Below are 25,449 nucleotides of genomic sequence, written 5' to 3'. Positions count from 1 at the left end.
TGGATTCAGATAAAATATGGGATCTGTATCTGGTTATCGACCGTTTTGGATCGTACTGATCCAATACTGAACAATATGTGAAAATTTCATCCAAATCGGACAAAAATTGCGGCTTCCAGGGGCTCAATAATTTAAACCGGGAGATCGGTTTATATGAGATCTAAATCAGGATAAAGACCGATTTACACCGCACTTGGCGTAGTTGTTGAAAGTTATAACAGAACACCATTTGCAAAATATTAGCCAAAAAGGATGAAAATTAAGGCTTCCAGAAGTCAAATCGGGAGATCGGTTTTAATGGGAGCTATATCAGGCTCTTGACCGATTCGGACCGTACTTCGCACAGTTGTTAAAAGTCATAAAGGAATATTATTGGGTTGCCCAAAAAGTAATTGCGGATTTTTCATATAGTCGGCGTTGACAAATTTTTTCACAGCTTGTGACTCTGTAAAATCATTCTTTCTCAGCTGTCATTCAGTTATCAGCTGTTACTTTTAGCTTGCTTTAGAAAGAAAGTGTAAAAAATGTATATTTGATTAAAGTTCATTCTAAGTTTTATTAAAAATGCAAATACTTTCTTTTAAAAAATCCGCAATTACTTTTTGGGCAACCAATACGTCCAAAATTTCAGCCAAATAGGACAAAAATTGCGTATTCAAGGGCTTAAGAAGTCCAATCGGGAAATGGGTTTATATGGAAGCTATTTTAGGTTGTTTACCAATTTAGACCGTACTTTCAAACTGAATTTATTTTATTTAAATTTTTTAGCAGGATTTATGGTGGTGGGTTCCCAAGATTTTTAATTTTTTTTTTTTAGCTTGTTTCTCTTTCGAGACGATCTGATCGGAGATGCAAAATGGAAAAGGAAAGCCAAAGATAGCAACACACACCAACCACTATGGGACGCGTTTCATCTTTGGTTAGAAGACTTTTCAACCATATTAGGTGTGATGGCTTCAAGGGCCGTGCCTTGGTATGTTGTATTTGAATCGTATTAATAGCGAAAACGGATCTATGATACAATTACCACATTAACCAGGCTCGACAACCCCGCTTATAAGCTGTACTTTTCCCAATGCAAGTATTTTGTTGATAAACAATTAAGTGCTTGGAGTTGACTCCGGAGTCGGAGTCAGATCGGATCGCATTAGTCAAATTTATAATAACAAGAAATTTCCACAGGATTTTATACATGCTTTGATAAGAATTGCGACTTACGAAACCAGTGGAAATATTGTATATCCCAAACGAACTTCTTTGTAGGGATTTTTGAGCACTATCCAGCAAAAAAATAATTTTTTAAATCGTACACCACATGAAGATTTGGCAGCCCGTACAATTTTTGGAAATGCCGAGGTGACCAACTATAGGGCCCTGTTAGGGGCGCCGGGGCCACCTAAGGGTCCGATAGCACCTTAGCTCTAACCATTTCAAATTTCAAAGAGTTATTTCTACGCATTCTTAAATGGCATTTATTTTTATTAGTTTTTTCTGATTCTATACCCCTGTGTGTTGTTGGTATGACAACCCCATGATAAATAATAAATTCATGAATAAAATCAATGTTCATCAATTGTGATTTCTATTTGTAGTCATCGGGGATTTAAGTTCAACATGAATTAGCTCAAAAGCATGTTGTCTTTGATTTGTTTCTGTAAATTATTTGCATTTTGCGGTTTGATGAGATTCATGACAACCGTAAAGAGAAAAGGCTTTAAATATTAAATACTCTTACCTGGAATGCCTAATGAACTGCCTGAAATTTTGTTGTTCATGTTCAAAGAAAAAATTCCAACTAATTAATTAAAAATTAAATGATATTTAATTGCTTCAGGCCAGAGCTCTTGCCTGCGACCTTTTTTCTTAAGGGGTTTGTGTAATTAAATATTAAAAATGTTTCTCCACTCCATTTACTCAGCTAATGTGTATCTTTCACAATATAAAAATAGTTTTCCTTAAAGTTGTCCCTCTCTTCAAAATATTTCAAAATCTTCTTTATTGCTGCAGGTAAAAGTTTTTCTTTTATTAGAGGCAAAACTAAAGCATTAACACCCCTTCTTGCTATTAAAGAAAAATTACTCAACAATATGAGGAGTCCTTTTCAACATTTTAGTGTTCATTACCTTACTTTGCCGGTTGTAATGCTGCTAATGAGTACTTCTACAGTGGAAGGGAAAATTAGGATACGCTCAAAATGCTTTTCACCAAGTTATTGTGGCATTTATAAGCTGCATTTGGGGGAACGCCACCAACTTTCACATATCCGCATTTTCATTGCAATGATGAGAGAGTAGGGATATGCATTAAACATTTTTCTACACCATTAATGGGTATGCCAGCTAATGGGAATTTTAATTAAATTTAATAAAAACATTAGGTCTTTTTACTTTTTTTTTCGCCCCACATTTTGTTTGCCTATCCTTGCCGACGGTTCATTGATGTGGCTTTGCCAGTTCAGTCTTCGTCTACCTTTTTTTTCATCCATGCTATGCCATTAGAGAATCATTATATCCTTCGCTAGTGGAAATAAGTTGATATAAATTCAAATATTCAAAGCGACTGCTTCAGTTATGTAAGCTCAATAAAAAAAAAGAACTCTACATGCTTGAGTAAAGTGAACAAAAATTATGAAAATAGGGAGGGAAAAAATTGTAAGACATCATCTACAGACCTACTTTGGATGTGCACTCCATTGACAGAATGTAGACAGGTGCCATAATGAGAATTCTTGAGAAAAAAGAATTAATGTATGTATAAACATTGATGAGTTTGGTTTTTGGGAATGATGGAATTTTTAGTTATAGTAATTTTGGGAATATTACTGCACAATAGTCAATGTGGAAGCGTGATATTCCAAGTAAAGATGATGGTATGCAAATGCAAATTTTGCCCATGAATATTCCACTAAGGAACAGAGGCAAACTTCTCACATATCAATGAGTACAATCCGACTCAAGTTTATGCTCTATGATAAGGGGTCTCCTTTTTATAGCTGAGTCCGAACGGCGTGCGACACCTCTTTGAAGAGAAGTTTTACATGGCATAATACCTCACAATTGTTGCCAGCATTAGGAGGGAAAAACCACCGCTGAAATTTTTTTTCTGATGGTCTTGCCAGGATTCGAACCCAGGCGTTCAGCGTCATAGGCTGACATGCTAACCTCTGCGCTACGGTGGTCTCCAAAAGATTATGGTATTGCATTGGAAAATAAAAGCACCGAAAGTAAAAGGTTACCATATTCGATGGTATATCCAAGATATATCAGAGATAGGTGGGCCAATTCATGCAAAAATAGTAGCAAAAGGCACAAATTGGGTCTTATTTGAAAATTATTTGAGCGTTGAGTACGAATCTGAAATACTAAACTAGAAGCCAAGAATTAGTAGATCCGCCCCACTCTGCAAACTTCATTTAAGTCCCATACTGTACCAATCGGTCTTTATTAAGGTGGGTTAGGGAAGGACCCTGCCATTTATACATTAGACTAGCTGGCTGACGGAGGCCAACGAGGCGCAGAAGTTACCATGTCCGCCTATGACGCCGAACGCCTGGGTTCAAATACTGGCGTGAACATAAACAAAATTTTCAACGGTGATTATCCCCTTACTAATGCTGGCAACATTTGTAAGGTATCCTGCAATGTTAAAACTTCTTTTTAAAGTGGTGTCGTTATGCGGCACGCCGTTTAGAATCGGCATAAAAAGGAGGTCCCTTATTATTGTTCCCTGTTGTTGTATTTCCTGTTCCTTCATGGGAAATTTAGTTGTAGCTGGACAGGCATGCTTCGCTACATCCTTAAGAGTTTGCGGACACCTCAAAAACCATGTATTTAACCATGTATATTGTCCCGTTTTGTACACATGTGCCTTTTGGTCACAATTTTGGGGTGGGCGACTCCTTAGTAATTGAAAAAATTCGAAGTTTCCCATTGTACGCTCAAATACAATGTGTGCATCGTTACACTCATAAGTGTTTGCGGTCCCCTTTTAATAATGTCCAAAAATGATGAAATAATTTACATTGGTAATTATACCCTGCACCACCACTGTGGTACGGGGTATTATAGATTTGTGCAATTGTTTGCAACGCTAAGAAGGAGAAGACCCACTGATAAGTATACCGATCGACTCAAAATCACTTTCTGATTCGATTTAGCCATGTCCGTCTGTGAGTCTGTATTCTTGTAATCAAAGTGCAGGTCGTATTTGTCGCTCGATTGTCACCAAATTTTGCACATGTCACTTTTTTGCCCCAAGGACAAACGTTATTGATTTTGAAAAAAAAAATCGGTTCAGATTAAGATATAGCTCCCATATATATCATTCATCCGATATGTCTTTTTAAGGCTGTAGAAGCCACAATTTTCGTCCGATCTTAACAAAATTTGGCATTGGGAATTTTATTTGAGATCTACATATGTGTGCAAAATTTCATAAAAATCGGTTCAGATTTAGATATAGCTCCCATATATATATTTCATCCGACATGGACTTTTATGGCTGTAGAAGCCACAGTTTTAGTTCCATTTTTAAAATATTTGGCACGAGGTGTTTTATTTGACATCCTAATATGTGTGGAAAATTTCATAAAAATTGGTCCATATTAAGATATAACTCCCATATATATCTTTCATCCGATATGGTCGTTTAAGGCTGTAGAAGCCACAATTTTTTACCGATCTTTACAAAATTAGGCAAGAGGTATTTTATGTGACGTCTCCATATGTGTGCAAAATTTCATAAAAATCGGTTCAGATTTAGATATAGCTCCCATATATATGTATCGTCCGATTTGCACTTAAATGGCCGTAGTAGCTTCAATTTTCAAGCGATCTGCACAAAATTTGGCACGGGCTGTTTTGTTACCGCACTTAATATATCTGAAATATTTCATAAAACTCGGATCATATTTAGATATAGCTTCCATATATATATTTCATTCGCTTTGGCTTTTTAAAACTGTAGAGGCCACAATTTTGGTAATATCTTTACAAAATTTTGCATGAGGTGCTTTATTTGACGTCTTCATATGTGTGCAAAATTTCATAAAAATCGGTTTAGATTTAGATATAGCTACAATATATATCTTTCGTCCGATTTGGCCTTTTAAGGCTGTAGAATCCACAATTTTCGCCCGATTTTATATGAGACGTTTAAATTGACATCCCAGTACGTGCGCAAAATTTCATTAAAATCGGTCCTAATTTATATGGAAAAATGAAAGTCACAAGAAAAACACTACATCAAATTTGATTTGACGCGCTTCGACACCTCGGCAAAACAAACATACTTTTTGTTTGTATCTCTTTGAAGACGAGCTCAATGATTTGTCTTCGCAAATGGAAAAGGAAAGCCACAGATCGCAACATACACCAACCACTATTTGACGCGTTTCGTAATTTGGTTTAGAATTACTCATCAGCCTATTAGGTGTGAAGGTATGAAGGCCGTACGTTGGAATGTTATACTTATTTATTTTATTTATAGCGAAAACACCTCTATTATTAAAAGAACCACATTAACCACGCTAGACAAACCTGTCTATAAGCTGTACTTTTCCCAATGCATGGGTTTTTGTGTAATGAAACATTTTGTCTACACAAATTACACTACTGTCATGGTATACATATGATTCTGTGCAGCTGTTGGATATTTTTTTTGATGGCTTGGAACGCTAGACAACTGCTCTTGCTGTTCCGTGTGCCCAGCTTCGAATCCTGTCCTGGCTCTGCCAAATTTTTTCATTTTCAAGTTTTTTTTTTTTGCTGTTAGGGCGAAGTTCATTAATTTTTACAACTTTTGTTTGTTTCTCATTAGAGACGAACAAATAAAATTAGAAATTAAAAAATTCTGCTGAGCCTGGCCGCGGCTTGAACCCACGGCGTTCGGACAACAGTGAACGGTTGCCGTCATCTTAAAGTTTTGAGCAATAAATAATAGACGACCCCGTGAAATGACCCAAATTTTTATATAAATTTCGTATTGTGCCCTTAAATACCTTTCGTTTGAGTCCTTTATTGTCCCGTTCGGGGTACCTGTCCATTTGAAGCATAAGTTTGTTATACACCCGATCTGCCTTCATGTCCGTTTGGGGGTGGTTTTTGGCATAGGGCAGTCCCTTTTGAATTTGCCCCCAAATTTGTATATAAGTTTTGAATTCTACTTCCAATTATCTTGCATTCGTTACCCATATTACCCCAAACGGCAAACATTTAATTTTTTGTCTTTTTTGGGGGGTGAGGCGGGACTCTCGAAACTTGGGGCCAATTGTTATATCAATTTCGTGCTCTACTTTTAAATATTTTTCATTTGATACCCATATTGTCCCAATCGGCAAACATGTCTGTTTGGGTGGGTTTTAGACTAGGGCCTCCGTCCACCATTATTATTTGACCCCAAAAGTTTTAGACCAATTTTGTGTTTTAAGGCTAGGTTAGGTTGAAAAGAGGGTGCGGATATTTATCTGCCCGTGCCAATATGGGCATACACCTAAGCAAGTATTCGGCTTGTTGTGCGCTCTGAATACTATAAAGTAGCCTCGGAAAAGAAAATCCAAGTTAGGAATTCCGTGCTACTTACAGAATTTTTAATTGTATTCCATAACAAGATCGGTTTACATGGTTACATGGTTAGAACAGTACTTGGCGCTATTGTTGGATAAAAAAGCCCACATGCAAAGTTTCTGCAAAATCGAATAAGAATTGCGCCTACGAAAAGGTAAAGAATTCAAATCTGGAGATCGGTTTATGTGGCAGCTTTATCAAAACAAGAACCGTTTTGCAATTCCAATCCACCTACACCAGCAAGAAGTATTTGTGCAAAAGCGCCTAGCTTTACTCATTCGAAAGTTAGCATGTTTTCAACAGACACACAGACAGACGGACGGACATGACTAGATCGACTTAAAATATATGTACTTTATGGGGAAGAATATTTCGAGGTTTTCAAACGAACTGACGAAATTAGTATACCCCCATCCTATGGTGGAGGGTATAAAAGCGTATATATATTGTATATAACTCACTCCAACTTGATGTCAAGTCCAAACACACGTACACACACAATTGACAACACAAATGCAAAACGATATTAACAACACGAATTGCCATAGAATAGCATAAAAAGATGGATGAACGTTTGTATGGATGAGTGAACTTACCATTGCATTTACAACACAGACATAGCCTATGTTTACGCTACAATCTAGAGCGTGGTAAAAAAAGAGCTTCTACTTAACATAGTGTGTGTGGATAATACCAGTCATATACAAAAAGGCCTTAAACATGTCACTCGGCATAATGCGACCAAGCAAAGATATACAGCTGCCAGGCATTTGTCACAGAAGAAGTACAAATATAAAGAAAACTCTCAGAAACACAGATTGATAGCGAGAGAAAAAGAGCCCTACCTACCACACAAAAACTGTAAAAATCAAACACGTAAAAAAAGTTTAAACCTCAACAACGAAAACAAAGTAAAAATAAACAAAGACTGTGTCACCAGCCATCACCACTACCACCGCCGCAGCCAAACCATGCAACCACCAGAAGCATGCCCTCACTTTTTCTTCGTGTATGCTTAGATGCCGATATTGATATAGGCAAACACAAAGCCCTCATTTTAGCTCAGTTGACATCGGGGTTGCCACAAAAACACAAGAAGATACAGAAGAAATGGAATAATTGTTCGGTATATAAGTCAATTTCGCTCTGTCCGTCTGTTCAAGTGGGTTCGAAGCGAAGTACATTCCAGTATATTGAAATTTTAGAAGTTATCTATAATAAAAAATCTCGAAGTGTTTGTCTGTCTATTTGTTTGTTTGTTACGAATAGACTCGAAAACGTCTGGGCCTATTTTTTTGAAATTTTCACAGATTGTGTAGGATTGTCTGGAAGGAATAAGAGCCAAAAGCACCATCCAAAAATTAAAGGAGACCCATCGGGACAGTATGTGACTCAAATGAGAGGTATTCGTGAGTAGAGTCCTAAAAATTTGTTATTAAAAATTTGGTCCAGATACCTATGGGGCCGCCCCGACCCTAAAACCCCTAAAATAGGCATATTACACGATAATGACAATATAGGACTCAAATAAAAAGTATTAGGGAGTACATAACGAACATGGCCTGGAAGGAACAATAGGCTATAGAATTTGTTGATATCGAAAGGAGGCGGACCCCCCCCTTACCCCAAAAGTACCACGCAATAATAAAAGTAAACTGTTTGGGAAAATTTGTGACTTAAATGAAAGGTATTAGCGAGTATATTACGAATATGGTGTGCAAAGAGAAATAAGCTAGGGAATTTGTTTACATCGTTAGGAGGTGGAGCCTCCACTTTATCCCAAAAGCATCACCCAAAAATAAAAGTGAACCAAACGGGACAATATGGGACTCAAATGCAAGGTATTCGGGAGTAGATTATTAATATGATAATAAAAATTGGGTCCAGGTACCTAGGGGACCGCTCCGACCCAAAACCCCCTTAAATAGGCATATTGGCCGATAATGACAATATAGGATCTATATGAAAAGTATTAGGGAGTATATTACGAATATGATCTTGAAGGAGCATTAGGCTATATAATTTGTTGGTATAGGAAGTGGGAAGTCATGACAATATGAGACTCAAAAACCCCTCCCCACATGGGAATATTTGCCAATCATGGCTATATGAGTAGATAAACAAATCGTTCTGGGCAGATACATATGGCATTAACATATTTTTCGCGTGCTGTTAATGAAGTCACAGCTGAGCGGGCCGGCTTCAGCTTGATCTATTTAAAATAATCATCGAACATTTAGAAGAAAATTATTTAAAAATTTTTACTTCTCATCTTTAGCCAATCATGTGGATCACTATAAATGCGACAGTAAATTGGTGGATCCACCGCCATTCAATGGAAGGTCGAAATATAAATCTAAAACTATAAAAAATAAACACAAATTCTTTAACGTCTTAACAGCTGAAGTCAATTCGATATGGTATGTCCGTAACAGATATGTTTTTCTGTCTGTTTGCTGTGGCTATTCCGAGATAGTAAAGGCAAAAAAAAATCATGATTGGATAAATTGCCATATAAACTAAACGATTTCGCTTCTTTGAACCCTAGAATTAGCACTGTTTTTGTCAGATTCCGCTAAAAATTGTATTGAAAAGTTCACTCAGAATCACTTTCTGATTCGGCTTAGCTAAGTCCGCCTGTCTGTCTGTCTGTCCGTCTGTCAATGTTAATTTGTGTACAAACTACAGGACGCAATATTCATATTGAAATTGGAAAAAATCGGTTCAGATTTGGATATAGCTCCCATACATACGTTCGTCCGATTTGCAGTAATACAGCAATAAAATGGTCATTTATTAACCGATTCTTTCGAAATTTGGAAAGAAGGACTTTCTTATAACTCCCAATATAATTGGTGAATTTCATAGAAATCAGTTCAGATTTGGATATAGCTGCCATATATATGTTCGTCCGATTTGCAGTAATACTGCAATAAAATTGTCACTTGTTAACCGATACTCTCGAAAGTTGGAAAGAAGGATTTTCTTATGACTCTTTTTATTACTGATGAATTTCATAGAAAAAGGTTCAGATTTGGATATAACTCCCATATATTTGTTAGTCCGATTTGCAGTAATACTGCAATAAAATTGCCACTTGTTAACCGATTCTCTCGAAAGTTGGAAAGAACAATTTTCTTATGACTCTTATTATTATTGGTGAATTTCATAGAAGATGAATTAGGTTTAGATATAGCTGTTAGTTATATATATAGCCCGATTTTAATTTCTAAGGCCACTGCAAACGCATTTATTGACCAATCCCACCAAAATTGTGCACAATGCTTTCCTTAATATCTACCACAATATCTAAGAAGTTTGGTCAAAATCGATTCAGATTTTGATGTAGCTTCCATATATATGTTCGTCAGATTTTGTGTAATTTGTCGACCGTAGTTATTACATTTTGAACTCATTTGCCTTGCTCGAAATTTGACACAGGAATTTCAATAACCCTCTGAATACATCCGCCGAGGTCCATCAAAATTGGTTCATAATTAGTTATAGGTCCCCCTTTTGTGTTTATAGGGTAGGTGTAGAGCACCGCCCGACATTTGCCCTTCCTTACTGGCTTTATTTTACATTATTTCATTGCGTATTTAATTTTGTACAGTTGTTGGCAACACTGTTTGTCACTTGTGATTGTGGAACCATGTGTCTTTGGGAGAGGAACATGTGTGCATATGTGTGGTTGCTAATGTTTGTTGCCTCAACAGTCTCTTTCTAGGCTTTGGTTTTAGGCTTGCTAGATGCCTGCAAACATATGGCCTTGACATTCTGTCACTTTTTGCTGCTGCCGTTCAACAACAACAACATTCAACAATCTATTTCAAAGCAAGCCACACACTCACAATCATCATTTGTATAATTGTATGCTTAAGCACACACACATGAATGTGTGCCATTTTCGTTTTGTATCCCAATAACACGTGTGTGTACATTTGCATTTGATATTCCGCCACCACATCATCCCCTCTCTCCATACCTTCTATCTGTGAGAGTGGCTGTGTGTTTGCATAAATTGGAGTTTGTTTGAATTTCTTTGTTGTTATTCATCCAAAAAAAGAAAAGCTTAGATATCTATTACACACAAATTGAAGGCTCTTCTAGATTCTAGCCTACACTCATACACCGATAAGTACGTGAAGATTTTCAATTTAATGGATGTTCACATTAATGTATATATTCAGGTTATCCTGCTCCTCCCTTTAGATCAAGGCATACGATTTATCGTTAGCATTTTAAAATAATATGTGGTTGAGAGCTATTGTTTGAAAGAAAAAAATCCTTTGCTATACCTTTCAGTGGAACAAAACACTACCAAAGTTTGGAGTGAAATTGGCTTTTTAAATTACATTTTCATGTATAGCTATACATAGGAAATATGTTTGGTGGAAGAGTACATATATATATAAAGAGGTGAAGGGCATATTGAAGCCTATCGTCGAAAGGCTTCAGTGTGTCATTTAATAGATCTATTGGCAGCTATCAACATAAAACATTTGTCAGCGCCCAATTACCGATAAACACTTAATGGACGTGTTAAGCAATAAGAAAAGGAATAAGAAGTCTCCAAGGAGGGCAGATATAGTCAGAACGAATGTAGAATTAGTAGCTGTTATTTATGTGTCACAATTTTAAAGGTATATTTTTAAACCACTGGTTGCTAAAAAATAAAGCGCGCATGGTGGGTTTCACCAAACAGCAATGCAAAAGTGGTGCGGTGTCGAGTATTTAATAACCTTCACTTACACTATAAGTGTAAATTCTGCGATACCATTATATGGAAGGTATATGCAAATCGGAACAGATTTTGATGGACTTTGGCACAGGTGCTCTGAGAGTAATTAAATATTCCATACCAAATCTGGTGCGTTTTCCTGCGAATCGGATTATACCTATAGCATGTAGGACCCATTTCCAAATCTTTACCGATTTTGATGGAATTTTCAGAAATGTGCGAATAAATAAAAAATCAAAGCTAACTACATTTAGTGAGATCGATAACTTTTCATATCAATTGGTCTATGTGTCTTCTTCGGCCACCCCTTACAACATGTCTTCAATTTTTATACCTTCCTCTATGGTGGAGGTGGGGTTGGGGGTATACTAATTTCGTCATTCTGTTTGTAACACCTCGAAATATGCGTTTGAGACCCCATAAAGTATATATATTCTTAATCGTCATGTCATTTTAAGTCGATCTAGCCATATCCGTTTGTCCGTCCGTCTGTCCATCCGTCTGTCCGTCCGTCTGTCTATCGAAAGCACGCTAACTTTCGAAGGAGTAAAGCTAGGCGCTTGAAATTTTGCACAAACACTTTTTATTAGTGTAGGTCGGTTGGTATTGTAAATGGGCCATATCGGCTCATGTTTTGATACAGCTGCCATATAAACCGATCTTGGGTCTTGACTTCTTGAACCTCTATAGGGCGCAATTCTCATCCGATTTGACTGAAATTTTGCACATAGTGTTTTGGTGTCACTTCCAACAACTGTATTATGTATGGTTAAAATCGGTTCATAATCTTGTATAGCTGTCATATAAACCGATCTTGTATCTTGACTTCTTGAGCCAATAGAGCGCGCAATTCTCATCCGATTTGGCTAAAATTTTGCACGAGGTGTTTTGTTATGACTTCCAATAACTGTGCCAAGTATGGCGCAAATCAGTGCATAACTTGATATAGCTGCCATGTAAACGGATTTGGGATCTTGACTTCTTGAGCCTCTATAGGGCGCAATTATTATCCGATTTGACTGACATTTTTCACGTAGTGTTTTGGTGTCACTTCCAACAACTGTGTTAAGTATGATACAAGTCGGTTCATAATCTGGTATTGCTGTCGTATAAACCGAACTTGGATTTTAACTTCTTGAGCCGCTCAATTCGGCAAAATTTTAGCACGAGGTGTTATGACTTCCAATAACTGTGCTAAGTATGGCGCAAATCGATATGGAACCTGATATAGCTGCCGTATAAACCGATCTGGGATATTGACTTCTTTAGCCTCTAGAGGACGCAATTCTCATCCGATTTGGAAGAAATTTTGTACAAGGGCTTCTCTCACGACCTTCAACATACGAGTCTAATATGGTCTGAATAGATCAATAGATTGATGCAGCTCCCATATAATCCTATCTTCTTATCCGAATGAACTGAAATATTACACAATGACTTCTACAATGTTCAGCATTAATTTAATGCCGCGCATAGAACTCGACAAATGCGAGCCATGGTGGAGGGTATATAAGATTCGGCCCGGCCGAACTTAGTACGCTTTTACTTGTTTTTTTTTTTTAACTCTAGAACGTATAACTTGGAGGCCACCATGGCGAATAGGTTTGCCTATGTCTTCCAAAGGCATATCTTTTCATAGCTTCAAAGTGTGTTACGTTCGGCTGGACTGAATCGTCTATACCTTCCTCCATTGATCGAATTTTTCAAGTTCTTTAGAGGCTCCCCTCATAAAAGAAACTAAAAAGGACTAAGGAACATGACATGTATCCAGAACTTTTTTGTCCTGGATATAGATGTAATTGTCATTCACATTTCATTGCACAGCACTATATAGTACTAAAATAAAACACAGCCAATGTTGACTTAAAGCACTTGACTTACATTTATTTTCCCAGGCTTTTATTTGATTTATCGGTAGATGTACAAATAGCTAAGGTTTGTGGTTTTATTCCATTTGGTCTATTTGTGTATTTTGCGTGATAAACGCGCATTGTGCATGTAATGACTCAATTATTTTCTTACTTTTCGTCTTTAATTTATGTGAAATAATAGCATTAGGCCTAAAGTTCACTTTCTTAAAAAGCAATTCCAAAAAACTGTCTTATTTTATGCGGGGATTTAGTGGATGAAAAACGCAATAAGTGCAACAAAGTCCATGTAATTGAATGAAAGCAATTAAGAATAATAATAAGAATTTAGTGTCTTGAAAATCGTTTATTTTTGAAATTGCTTGCCAAACAGAAAAAATAAACCTCTTCTTGAACCATCCATATCGCTTTTTAAAACCAACAACTTGCGAACCTGCAAATCTGCTATATCAGACAGGAACTCAAAGAAATGAGAACCTAAAATGGATATCCTTCTGACTACCAGTGCGGGACACACACACATAAGGTGTTCTACAATCTCTTCTTCTTTGATGTTCTCACAGCTTCTGCAAAAGTCGTTGCTTCAGTCTGTCAACCTGTAGCCTTCAGTCTGGGCTAAATCGGACTATATTTTGATATAACCCCAATATAGGCCGATCGGCCGATTTAGGGTCTTAGGCCAATAAAAGTCACATTTAGTATCCGATTTTGCTGAAATTAAGGACAGTGAGTTGTGTTAGGCCCTTCGACATCCTTCGGCAATTTGGTCTAGATCGGTCCAGATTTAGATATAGCTCCCATATAGACCGATCTCTCGATTTAAGGTCTTGGGCCCATAATAGGCGCATTTCTTGTCCGATTTTGCCAAAATTTAGGACAGTGAGTTGTGTTGGGCCCTTCGACATCCCTCTTCAATTTGGCTGAGATCTGTCCAGATTTGGATATAGCTGGCATATAGACCGATCTATCGATTTAAGATCTTGGGCCCAAAAAAAAGCGCACTTATTGTCCGATGTCGCCGAAATTTGGGACAATGAGTCGTATTTGGCCCTTCAACCTTCTTTTGTTATTTGGCTTAGATCGGTCCAGATTTGGATATAGCTGCCATATAGACCGATCTCTCGATTTGAGGTTTTGAACGCATAAAATGCGCAGTTATTGTCCGATTTCGAAATTTGGAACAGTGAGTTGTGGTAGGCCCTTTGACAGCCCACTTTGATTTGGGCCAGACCGGATATATTGGGTTGCCCAAAAAGTAATTGCGGATTTTTTAAAAGAAAGTAAATAAATTTTTAATAAAACTTAGAATGAACTTTAATCAAATACACTTTTTTTACATTTTTTTTCTAAAGCAAGCTAAAAGTAACAGCTGATAACTGACAGAAGAAAGAATGCAATTACAGAGTCACAAGCTGTGAAAAAATTTGTCAACGCCGACTATATGAAAAATCCGTAATTACTTTTTGGGCAACCCAATAGTTGCCATATAGACCGATCTCTCGATTTAAGGTTTTGGACCCACAAAAGGCGCATTTATTGTCCGATGTCGCCGAAATTTGGAACTGTGAGTTGTATTAGGCTTTTCGCCATCCGTGTCGTTTACTGTTCAGATCGGTCTATATTTGGATATGGCTTCCAAAAAGACCAGTATTTTGTTCTACAAAATTGAACAAAGGCTTGTACTTATTAGACCTCTCAATATCCGTGTCGAATTTTGTGCATGCCGGACCATATCTCGATAAACCTGCTATGGGGCATAAATTATGCATTTTTCACCGGATTATGACGAAAGGTGATCTACATATATATACCCAAGACATATATATACCCAAGGTGGTGGGTATCCAAAGTTCGGCCCTGCAGAATTTAATGCCTTTTTACTTGTTTTTTTTTTTTTTGTTTTCGTCTGATTTTGGTGAATATTGCAATTACGTGTTAGGTTTCCTATCAACGATCCTTACGAAAATTTCCTCATATTATTCTTTTATGACTGTTAAATTTTTTGTTAAATTTAATCAAAATCTAATTAGTCTGATGGAGGCCACCGTAGCTCAGAGGTTAACATGTCCGTCTATGACGCTGAACGCCTGGTTTCGAATCCTGGCGAGACCATCAGAAAACATTTTCAGCGGTGGTTTTCCCCTCCTAATGCTGGCAACATTTGTGAGGTACTATGTAAAACTTCTTTCAAAGAGTTGTCGCACTGCGGCATGCTGCTCGGACTCGGCTATAATAAGGAAGCCCCTTATCATTGAGCTTAAACTTGAATCGGACTGCACTCATTGATATGTGAGAAGTTTGCCCCTGTTCCTTAGTGGAATGTTCATGGACAAAATTTGCATTTACAATCAGTTTTATAATTAGGTTCCATAAACATTCGTGTATACCTCATTCTTTGTAGACCTATTGAGCCTTTTGAAATGATTTGGTCAAAATTTGATGCGGATAATTTTATAACCCATCAGAAAACCTTCACTGAAGTCCTTCAAAATTAGACATGACCACCAATTTGAACTTTAAGAGTAAGTGTTGGGTATTATATAGTTGTAACTGCCCGACTTTTTCTTTCCTTACTTGCTTTAAGGAAATGCTGGTGCTATGTATATACAACCAACGAACCCATTGGTTTCTTATTGTTTTTTTATTTAGCTGGGAAACAAGTACTCTCTTATCAATAAGTCCTTGGCCTGCCAATACTGCATTCACAGCACGTAATCAATGGCGTTAAAATTTAACTTTTGTAACTACAAATTAACAATTTTCCTGTCTTGTTAACCCGAAAATTAACCTTAAATCAAAAGTTAAACAAGGGTTTGGCATAAAAGGGATTGAATGGAAACTTTCAGCCATAAGAAGCAAAACGAACAGAAAAAAACCCAATTTGTCTGTTATACGCTAAAATAAATTTTCAAGAATATTATTTTTGTTTTCGCAGGCTTTTTTTCTGCTTCCTTGCCTTGCTATTACAACCCTTTAGCATTGTCCATGCTCGCAAACAAAGGAAAATGAAACTTCACCAACAGATAAAGCGGCCAAGACAAAAACAATTTGGCAAATGGAACGAAACAAGTACATAATAAGGGTCATAATTTAAGAAAATTGTAAAATAAGTATCATGGAAAAACGAACAAAAAGAAAAATTTATTTAATAAGTAGAAAATGAAACAGAAATAAAACTGAAAAAAACACGAAATTCTTGTATAAACTCATAATAAACATAATGTAAGATATTTAAAAAAAAAAACAAAAGAAAACATAATCGTGAACCTCGTTAAGCAAAAAACAAAACCCGTATTCGAAATAAACAAACAAAAAATCAACTCCAAGAGATAATTTTTAATTATGTCCATAATTTATTAAATAAGTGTTAACAATGCTTGCTATGGACGGACTTTATAAGTTTTTTTGTATATTTTTTTCCCTTTTTTTATGGATAAAACTTGGTGAAAAGTGTTGGACATTTGGAAAAGTTCTCTGTGACAAGTTTTCAATGGCGCCTCTTTGTGTTAAACATAACTGACAATGTCATTGCTGTTATTTATGGATTAAACTTTTGCAATGGAATAAATTCGCATTACCCATTGATTGTTGTTACGACCCCATATCAATACATACTTAATTACAATAGTTTTTTTTTTTGTAATAAATCAATAAATCTGTTAATATTTTATAATTAGCCTATTGAGTTGGTAAGCAGTGGTTTACCAATTAAATGGTTTGTATAATTAAATTTTAATTTTTTTTAACCATCACTCATCCGGACATATGGCTAATGATTTGATTGGTTTTATATAGCGGCATATTTAATCATATTAGTTGTGTGGCACTTTGGTTGTTTGTTGTTGTTGTTTGTCAAACAAATTAATTACACAATAAGGTCATATTCTATGTTCTTAAAAATTAATTGATAAATACTATGGAAGGTCTTGTCAACCATAATCTTATAATACCTGAAGGTCAGTAATTTGATCCCTGAAGGCTTAATTGTTAAAATTCAACTGCCAGTCTTCAGGTCCTATATGTCAATGCAAATTTGCCCATGAATATTCCATTAAGGAACAGGGGAAAACTTCTAACGCATCAATGAGTGATGTCCGATTCAAGTTTAAGCGCAATTATAAGGGGCCTTCTTTTTATAGCCGAGTCCGAACGGTGTGCCGCAGTGCCACAACTCTTTGAGAGAAGTTTTACATAGTACCTCCCAAATGTCGCCACCATTAGGAACGGATAACCACCGCTGGAAATTTTCATGATATTCTCGGATTCGAACCTAGGCGTTCAGCGCAATTGGAGGACATGCTAACCTACGGTGGCCTCCGTAGCGCAGACACCTGTGAAAAATTTTGATAGATTTTAATTGAAAGAAAATTTCATATCAAATTACTTCTTCATAAAAAATTTGAAGGAAATTTCATCTTTAAGGAAAAACAAGTAAGGAATGACGATGCTGACCTTTTTATACCCTACACCACATTGGATATGCAGGCTAAGTCGTCGAATTTACAATTTGTTTAAATTTGATATTAAGAATTTCGATCCAAATCCTTACATATTGTAGGAGTAAATCGTTGTGCAAATTTTTAAGAAGATCGATTGATAAATGCGTTAGCAAACACCTTAAAAGTGAATATCGGAAGATAAATATATATGGGAGCTATATCTAAAATTATGAAATTCATTAGTCATCAGAAAAGTTATAAGAGAAACCTTAATGCCAAATTTTGTGAAGATCGGTTAACATATTACTAAATTATTGAGTTTTATTCAAAATCGATCTAGACTAAATTGCAGAAATATGTGTAGGGGCTTAACTTAACTTTTTGTCCCAAATTTCGGCAACATCAGACAATAAATGCGCCTTTTATGGACCAAAAACCTAAAACCGAGAGACCTGTCTATATGGCAGCTATATCCAAATCTGTACCGATCTGTGCCATATTGCAGAAGTATGTCATAGGGCATAACCTAACTCACCGTCCCAAATTTCGGCGACATCGGACATTAAATGCGCCTTTTATGGACCCAAAAACTAAAACCGAGAGATCGGTCTATATGGCAGCTATATCCATATCTAGTTCGATCAAGGCCAAATTAAAGAAGGGTGTCAAAGGGCCTAACACAACTCAATGTCCCAAATTTCAGCAAAATCGGATAATAAATGTGGCTTTTATGGGCCTAAGACCCTAAATCGAAGGATCGGTCTATATGTCAGCTATAACAAAATCTAAACCGATCCGGGCCAAATTAACGAGAAATGTCGTTGGGCCTAACGCAACTCACTGTCTTAAATTTCATCAAAATCGGATAAGAAATATGGCTTTTATTGGCCTAAGACCCTAAATCGGCGGATCGGTCTATATAGCAGCTATATCCAAATTTGGACCGATCTGGGCTTAATTGACAAAGGATATCGAAGGGTCTAACACAACTCACTGTCCCAAATTTCAGCAAAATCGGATAAAAAATGCTCCTTTTATGTGCCCATAGCCTTAAATCGAGACATCGGTCTATATGACAGCTATATCCAAAACTGGACCGATCGGAGCCAAATTAAAGGAAAATGTCGAAAGGCCTCACACAACTCACTGTCCCAAATTTTGGCACAATCGGATAATAAATATGGCTTTTATGGGCCTAAGATCCTATATTAGCGGATCGGTCTATATGGAAAAAAAGGATCTGTGCGAAGTTTGAGCTCAATATCACCATTTTTATACCCTCCACAATAATATGGGGGAATACTAATTTCTAAGACCCCATAAAGTATATATATTCTTGATCGTCATGACATTTTAAGTCGAAGAGCCGTGTCCGTCCGTCTGTCCGTCAGTAAAGCTAGCCAGTTGAAATTTGGATTGTAAATAGCTATATCGGTTCACGTTTTGATATAGCTGCCATATAAACGGATCTGGGGTCTTGACTTCTTGAACCACTAGAGGGCACAATTATTATCCGAATTGGCTGAAATTGCATGAGGTGTTTTGTTATGACTTTCAACAACTGTGCTAAGAATAGTTCAAATCGGTCCATAACCTGATATCGCTTACATATAAACCGATCTGGAGTCTTGACTTCTTAAGCCACTAGAGGGCGCAGTTATTATCCGATTTAGCTGAAATTTTGTACAATGGCTTCACTTATGACCTTTAACATACGTGTCGAAAATGGCATGAATCGATTTTTAGCCTAATGCAGCTCCCTTATAAACCGATCTCCCCATTTTACTTCTTCAGCCACCAAAGTGCGCAATTATTACTAGATTTGGCTGAAATTTTACACAATGACTTCTACTAGGGTCTCCAATATTCAGTTCAATAATGGTTCGAAATGAACCATAACTTGATATTGTTCCAATAACATAGCAATTTTTTTCTTTTATCCTTTGTTTGCCTAAAAAGAGATACAGTGGAAAGAGCTCGACAAATGCGATCCATGGTGGAGGGTATATAAGATTCGGCCCGGCCGAACTTAGCGCGCTTTTACTTGTTAAAGACTGTAGCGTGATTTTATCAGACACGCGGACAGACGGACGGACATGGCTAGATCGTCATAGATTTTTAAGCCGATTAAAAATATATATACTTTATATGGCCGAAATGGCTTTTTTGGTGTGTTGCAAAAGGAATGACAAAATGAATATACCTCCACCCTTCGGTGGTAGGTATAAAAATATATGGGAACTTCATTTAAATTTGAACCGATTTCTATGAAATTTACCAATAATGTCGAGACTTATATGAGAATTCCTCGTGCAAAATTTCGTGAGAATCAATTAACAAATGACGATATACTTGCGATTTTAATCCAAATAGAACGAGCATATACATCGTAGCTATATCCAAAACTAAAGCGTTTTTTCTTATTTCAAAAGGCTTCGTCTCTAGGCTCAAGAAAATAGTTAGGCCAAATTTGAGGACGACCGGATGCAAATTGCAATCTGTACTCCTGTACTCTCTACAGACGGACGGACATAGCTAAATTGAATCGGCAAGTAATTATGAGTCGATCGGTATACTTATCAATGGGTATAACTTTCTTCATTTTGGGTGTTACAAACAAATTCACTAAGTTATAATACCCTGTATCACAGTAGTGGTGTAGGGTATACAAATATTCACAAAGCCACATGGCTGTCATGATCACGTTGTGATAGATGGAAGGCATTCATCCAGCTTGTTAGATGTACGATCGATCCGTGGAGCGAATATAGATTCGATTCGTTACCATATTGCAGCAAAGGTTCGAATCCGTTTGTCGAGGAAAGTACGATCTGACACAGCGGCATACTCCACTCGACTGACCCAACTGCTTGTGGAAAGCACTCCTTGTTCCGATGATATAATGGCGCAGTGGCAAACTATTGCCCACTCCATGGAAAATGCCGCGAAATCCGTACTTGGGTAGCGGAAGCCTTCTCCAAGAAAATAATGGTACGACCAAGAGTGTCTAGATGCTACTGAAGCCAAGAATGCGGCATACAGAGCAACCCTGCAATCAGTAGCAATGCGCCAGATAAAGGAGTGATAACAGGAGAAAAGGAGGGAAGTGAAAAGAATTGGAAAGACATGAGTATGAGAGAATTGAAGTGTACAGGAGTCAGAATAAAGTCCGGAATTCTACCAAAGAATTAAACATCAAACCGATGGCTTCGATACAGGCACTGGTAATTGACACATATAGTGTGCTGATGATATTGAAAGAACCATTTACCCAACTGCTAGTGTCCGACGATGGCGGTGAATAGGATACCGCAAAACCAATCCCTGATAATGATATAGAATGTTTACCTCCTAGTCAGAATGAGGTCCAAGTAGCAGTGAATCGACTGAAGAACAACAAGGAAGCAGGAGCTAACGGGTTACCCACTGAACTATTTAAGACCGAAGGCTATACGCTTGTCTGCGCAATCTGACTAGAAGAACGCATGACCGATGACTGGAACCTCAGTAAACTATATCCCGTAAACAAGAAAGGAGACAAGACAGAATATGAATGTACTACAGAGGAATAAGTCTCCTCCCCATCGCATACAAGATATTATCGAGCTTAGTATGTGAAAGGTTAAAACCTTAAGTCAATGAGAGAAATGGGCCCTATCAATGCGGCTTTATATCTGGTTAATCCACCCTATACTAGATATACACACAACCCCAGTTTCAGGAAAATACCCGAAAAAGTCTAATCAATCCCTACCATCTCTTTGTTGACTACAAAGCCGCTTTCGATACCCCTATACGTTAAAAGTTATTTCAAACCATGTCTGAGTTTGGTAGCCCTGCAAAATTAATAAGACTCTGCAGGATGACACTTGCAGATAGAATAGGAAAGAATCTCTCCAAACTATTTAATAACAAACGAAACCTGGTTTGGCATTAAATGGAAGAGAAGGCAGCTTATCGTGTGATCTCTTTAATATCCTGCTGGAGAAGATTAAGCGTGATGCAGATGTGAATAGATATGGCCCACTACTCATAAGACAAGAAATACTACTACTCATAGGAAGGTTAATGGAGGTAGTAACTTTAGCCTTTGAAAGAATCGAAAGGGAATCGGGTAAAATGGGTCTGGCAGTAAAAGGAGATAAAACGAAATGAATTGTATCAACTCCCAAAACGTTTTGTACAACCGATCAGATAAAGAAAATGGAGAAAGTTGGGAACCACAACTTTGAGATAGTCAGCAACTTTATCTACCTCGGCACCGCCGTAACCGAAACGAATGACACCAGTTTTGAAATAAAGCGAAGAATAATACTTGCAAACACATGCTACTTTGTATTAAGTAGGCAGTTTAGAAAAAGGCCATCTCTCTACAGACGAAGATTACACTAGACACTGATATTACACGTGTTGTTTTATGGTCATGAGGCATGGGTACTAGTGAAAGCAGACGGGGACAGTGCTTGAGAGAAAAATTCTTTGTAAAATATATGGACCAGTTTGAGTTAATGGAGATCATAGGCGTTGTTTGAACCACGAGCTGTATGACGACGAAAAAATAGTTACTCGTATCAGAATACAACGGTTGCGTTGGCTAGATCTTGTTGTCAGAATGGATGAAGAAGCTCCAGCAATGAAGTCTTTTAAAGGCATATATGGTGGTACACGCAAACCGGGAAGACCAAAAGCCCGTTGGAAAGATCAAGTGGTGGGAGACACCTCGAAACTTGGTGTCAGAGAGTATAAAATGAGCCCAGAAGATTGAGGCGCTTGAAACGCTATTCTACGTTCGGTTAGTAGTACAGATGTTCTGTAATATACAATTAAGTAAGTATGTAAGTCGGGTCAAGCAGGTACAGTGGTAAAATGCCTTATATATTCGTATCTGGTGATACACTCAGAGAAATTTGTTTGTAAAAACAGCAAAATGTTTGCTGAAAATGAGACAGCAATAATTTTATGCTAAAACTGCAAACATTTTCTGCAATTTTCAGAAGGTAAATAATTTTAACTAGACCAAAAAATTCACAAATACTCCAAAAATATGTACATTGCATCTTATCTTTAAGTATTAGAAGTATAAATAATATATTTTGACCTAATTTGCAACAATTTGGTAAATTTTTAACAAATTCGTTTTTAAATCAATTTAAACAAATACTTAAATCATATTTATGCTATAAAACAAAAAAATTTACCCTTAAATGACAAAAAAAAAATATTTTTTAATATTGGATATATTTTAATTATTGTTTTTATGTTCATAAATTTGAGAAGTCTAACTTCAATAGTTAACAAATTGTAGTTTAATATCAGCAGACAGTGGTTCTGACATCATCCAACTTATTTCTCTTGGTGTAGAGCAAAGAGAAAGCTCGCTTATCCGTACAGAAGGGGTCCAGAGGTATTTGGATCTGGATGAGTACTCAATCGTGGTTGGATTTTCGAAAAGCTCTCGATAAGACCATAACACCATATGCCAATGTATGACACAAGGCTTAAACCGTCTACTTTTGCCAATAACGCTATTTCATATCTATCGATAGATAGACCATTGCTTCCGGCAAAATATGCCGGTCCTGTTTTATTTTAGTATTATACTTGTAAAATGCAGTGCAGCGAATATTGTATGGAAATAGCATCTGTCCAGTATATCGAAATTCTGGACATACTACCAGAGTAGGCTTATGTATTGTAGAACTTCTGTCTTCAGGATTGACAAATATTTTTCACAATTATGTGCGGCCACCTATTATGAATGGATTTTATTTGATTTTTATGACCGCACAAATTTTGTTATTATACCCACCACCATAGGATGGGGGTCTACTAATCTAGTCATTCAATATTTCGAGGTGTTACACACCAAACATTTTCTAACACTTTTTCCTCAAGAATAGCCATGATGTTTTCTTAAGGGTTAACATATTTTATTTATTTATCAAAGAAAGAAGTGGCAGATGAACAGATCTCCCCAGAACAAACAAATTCTGAATAAGTTAACTCAAAAACTTCGCAAAGAAATCAAGAAATTAAAAAACTCAAAATTTAATCAGTTTATTTCAAAACTGACTTATGATAGTAAAACAGACTATTCACTGTGGAAAGCCACAAAAAAATTGAACTGTCCTAAAAACCTTAATCAACCCTTAAGGACAATTGAAAGCGAATGGGCAAAAACAGATCTAGAGAAGGCTAATGCCTTTGCGAAACACTTGTACACAATTTTTTCTAATAAGTCAAACTCAAAGGAAGAAAACGTCGGTCTATCATGTCAAGAAATAATTTCAAAAGTTACCTTAAAGGAAATACTTCAGGAAATAAAATGCCTCAAAAATAAAAAGTCACCTGGCTTTGACCTGATTACAGCAGAAGTATTGAAGAATTTACCGCTAAAAGTATTAGCTAAAATAACAAAAATCTTTAACTCAGCTATTCGTTTAAACTATGTGCCAACAGCTTGGAAAGTCGCCGAAGTAATAATGGTTCCAAAACCTGGGAAAGATCTAAATGAAGTAAGCTCCTACAGACCTATTTCACTACTACCATTAATTGGTAAACTTTTTGAGAAAATAATAGGCAAACGTCTAAACTCTTTTATTGAAAGAATGTATTTAATACCAAGTCATCAGTTTGGCTTTCGTAAAGGTCATTCCACCATAGAACAAATTCACAGGATAACACATGATATTGAAGAAGCTTTCGAAAAAAAGGAGGTATGTTCCGCTGTATTTTTGGATATCTCTCAGGCTTTCGACGGAGTTGTTCACACATCGCTAATACACAAGCTTAAGTCAATACTTCCGGATAGTTATTGCAAGCTGATGGAGTCATATTTAAACGATAGATTTTTTCGAGTCAAACAGGGTAACGAGTATTCGGAAATCTACCCCATCTACTCAGGAGTTCCACAGGGCAGCATATTGGGTCCATTTCTGTATTTACTATATACGTATGATCTTCCCTCGTATTCAGAATGTACTATAGGTACATTCGCTGACGACACAGTCATAGTTGCAACAGGCAAAACAAACGAAACATCAACAATCAAACTACAAAATGCTTTGGCGAAAATTGATTCATGGACTGAAAAATGGGGACTTAAGCTCAATAGTTCAAAGTCCGTACATGTAGATTTTACACAAAAAACAAAAACCACCCATAAACCCATTTTCATTAAAGGCAAACAAGTTCCTATTGCTGATTCGGCAAAGTACCTTGGAGTGACGCTAGACAGCAAACTAAAATGGAAAGCTCATGTGGCAAACAAAAAAAAAGCTCTAGAAATTAAATATCGCGAGTTAAAATGGCTGATCGGTAGAAAGTCTTTACTATCTATCTCCAACAAACTTATGATATATAAGCAAGTCTTAAAGCCGATATGGCTATATGGTATCCAACTCTGGGGATGTGCCAATGAAAGTACCATTCAAAGTATACAGTTACTCCAAAACAAAATCTTAAGAGATATAGTAAAGGCACCATGGTATATAAGAAATAGCGACATACATAGAGATCTTAAAATCAGCACTGTAAGAGAGGAAATACAGCAAGTAGCAGATAACTATGAGAAAAGGCTGCACCATCACAAAAATCCGGAGATCCCAAAACTTATGGAGGCAAATATAACCCGAAGACTCAATAGATATAAACCCTTCGATCTGAAGAGGAGGTTTACCCAGCTACTTGTGCCTTAAAGCATAAGCTGTATCATACATAATTATATAATTTAAATAAACTACTAGTTAGTCCTAATTCAAATGACTAGTTGTAGTATTATACTTAAGCAACATTGTTATGTCTAAGAAATAAAAAAAAAAAAAAAAAAAAAAAAAAAA

Source organism: Stomoxys calcitrans, chromosome 4 (genome assembly GCF_963082655.1).
Source record: "Stomoxys calcitrans chromosome 4, idStoCalc2.1, whole genome shotgun sequence".
Classification (NCBI taxonomy): Eukaryota; Metazoa; Arthropoda; class Insecta; order Diptera; family Muscidae; genus Stomoxys; species Stomoxys calcitrans.
The sequence above is the reverse complement of the archived record's forward strand: the minus strand, read 5'-3'. Positions refer to the sequence as shown.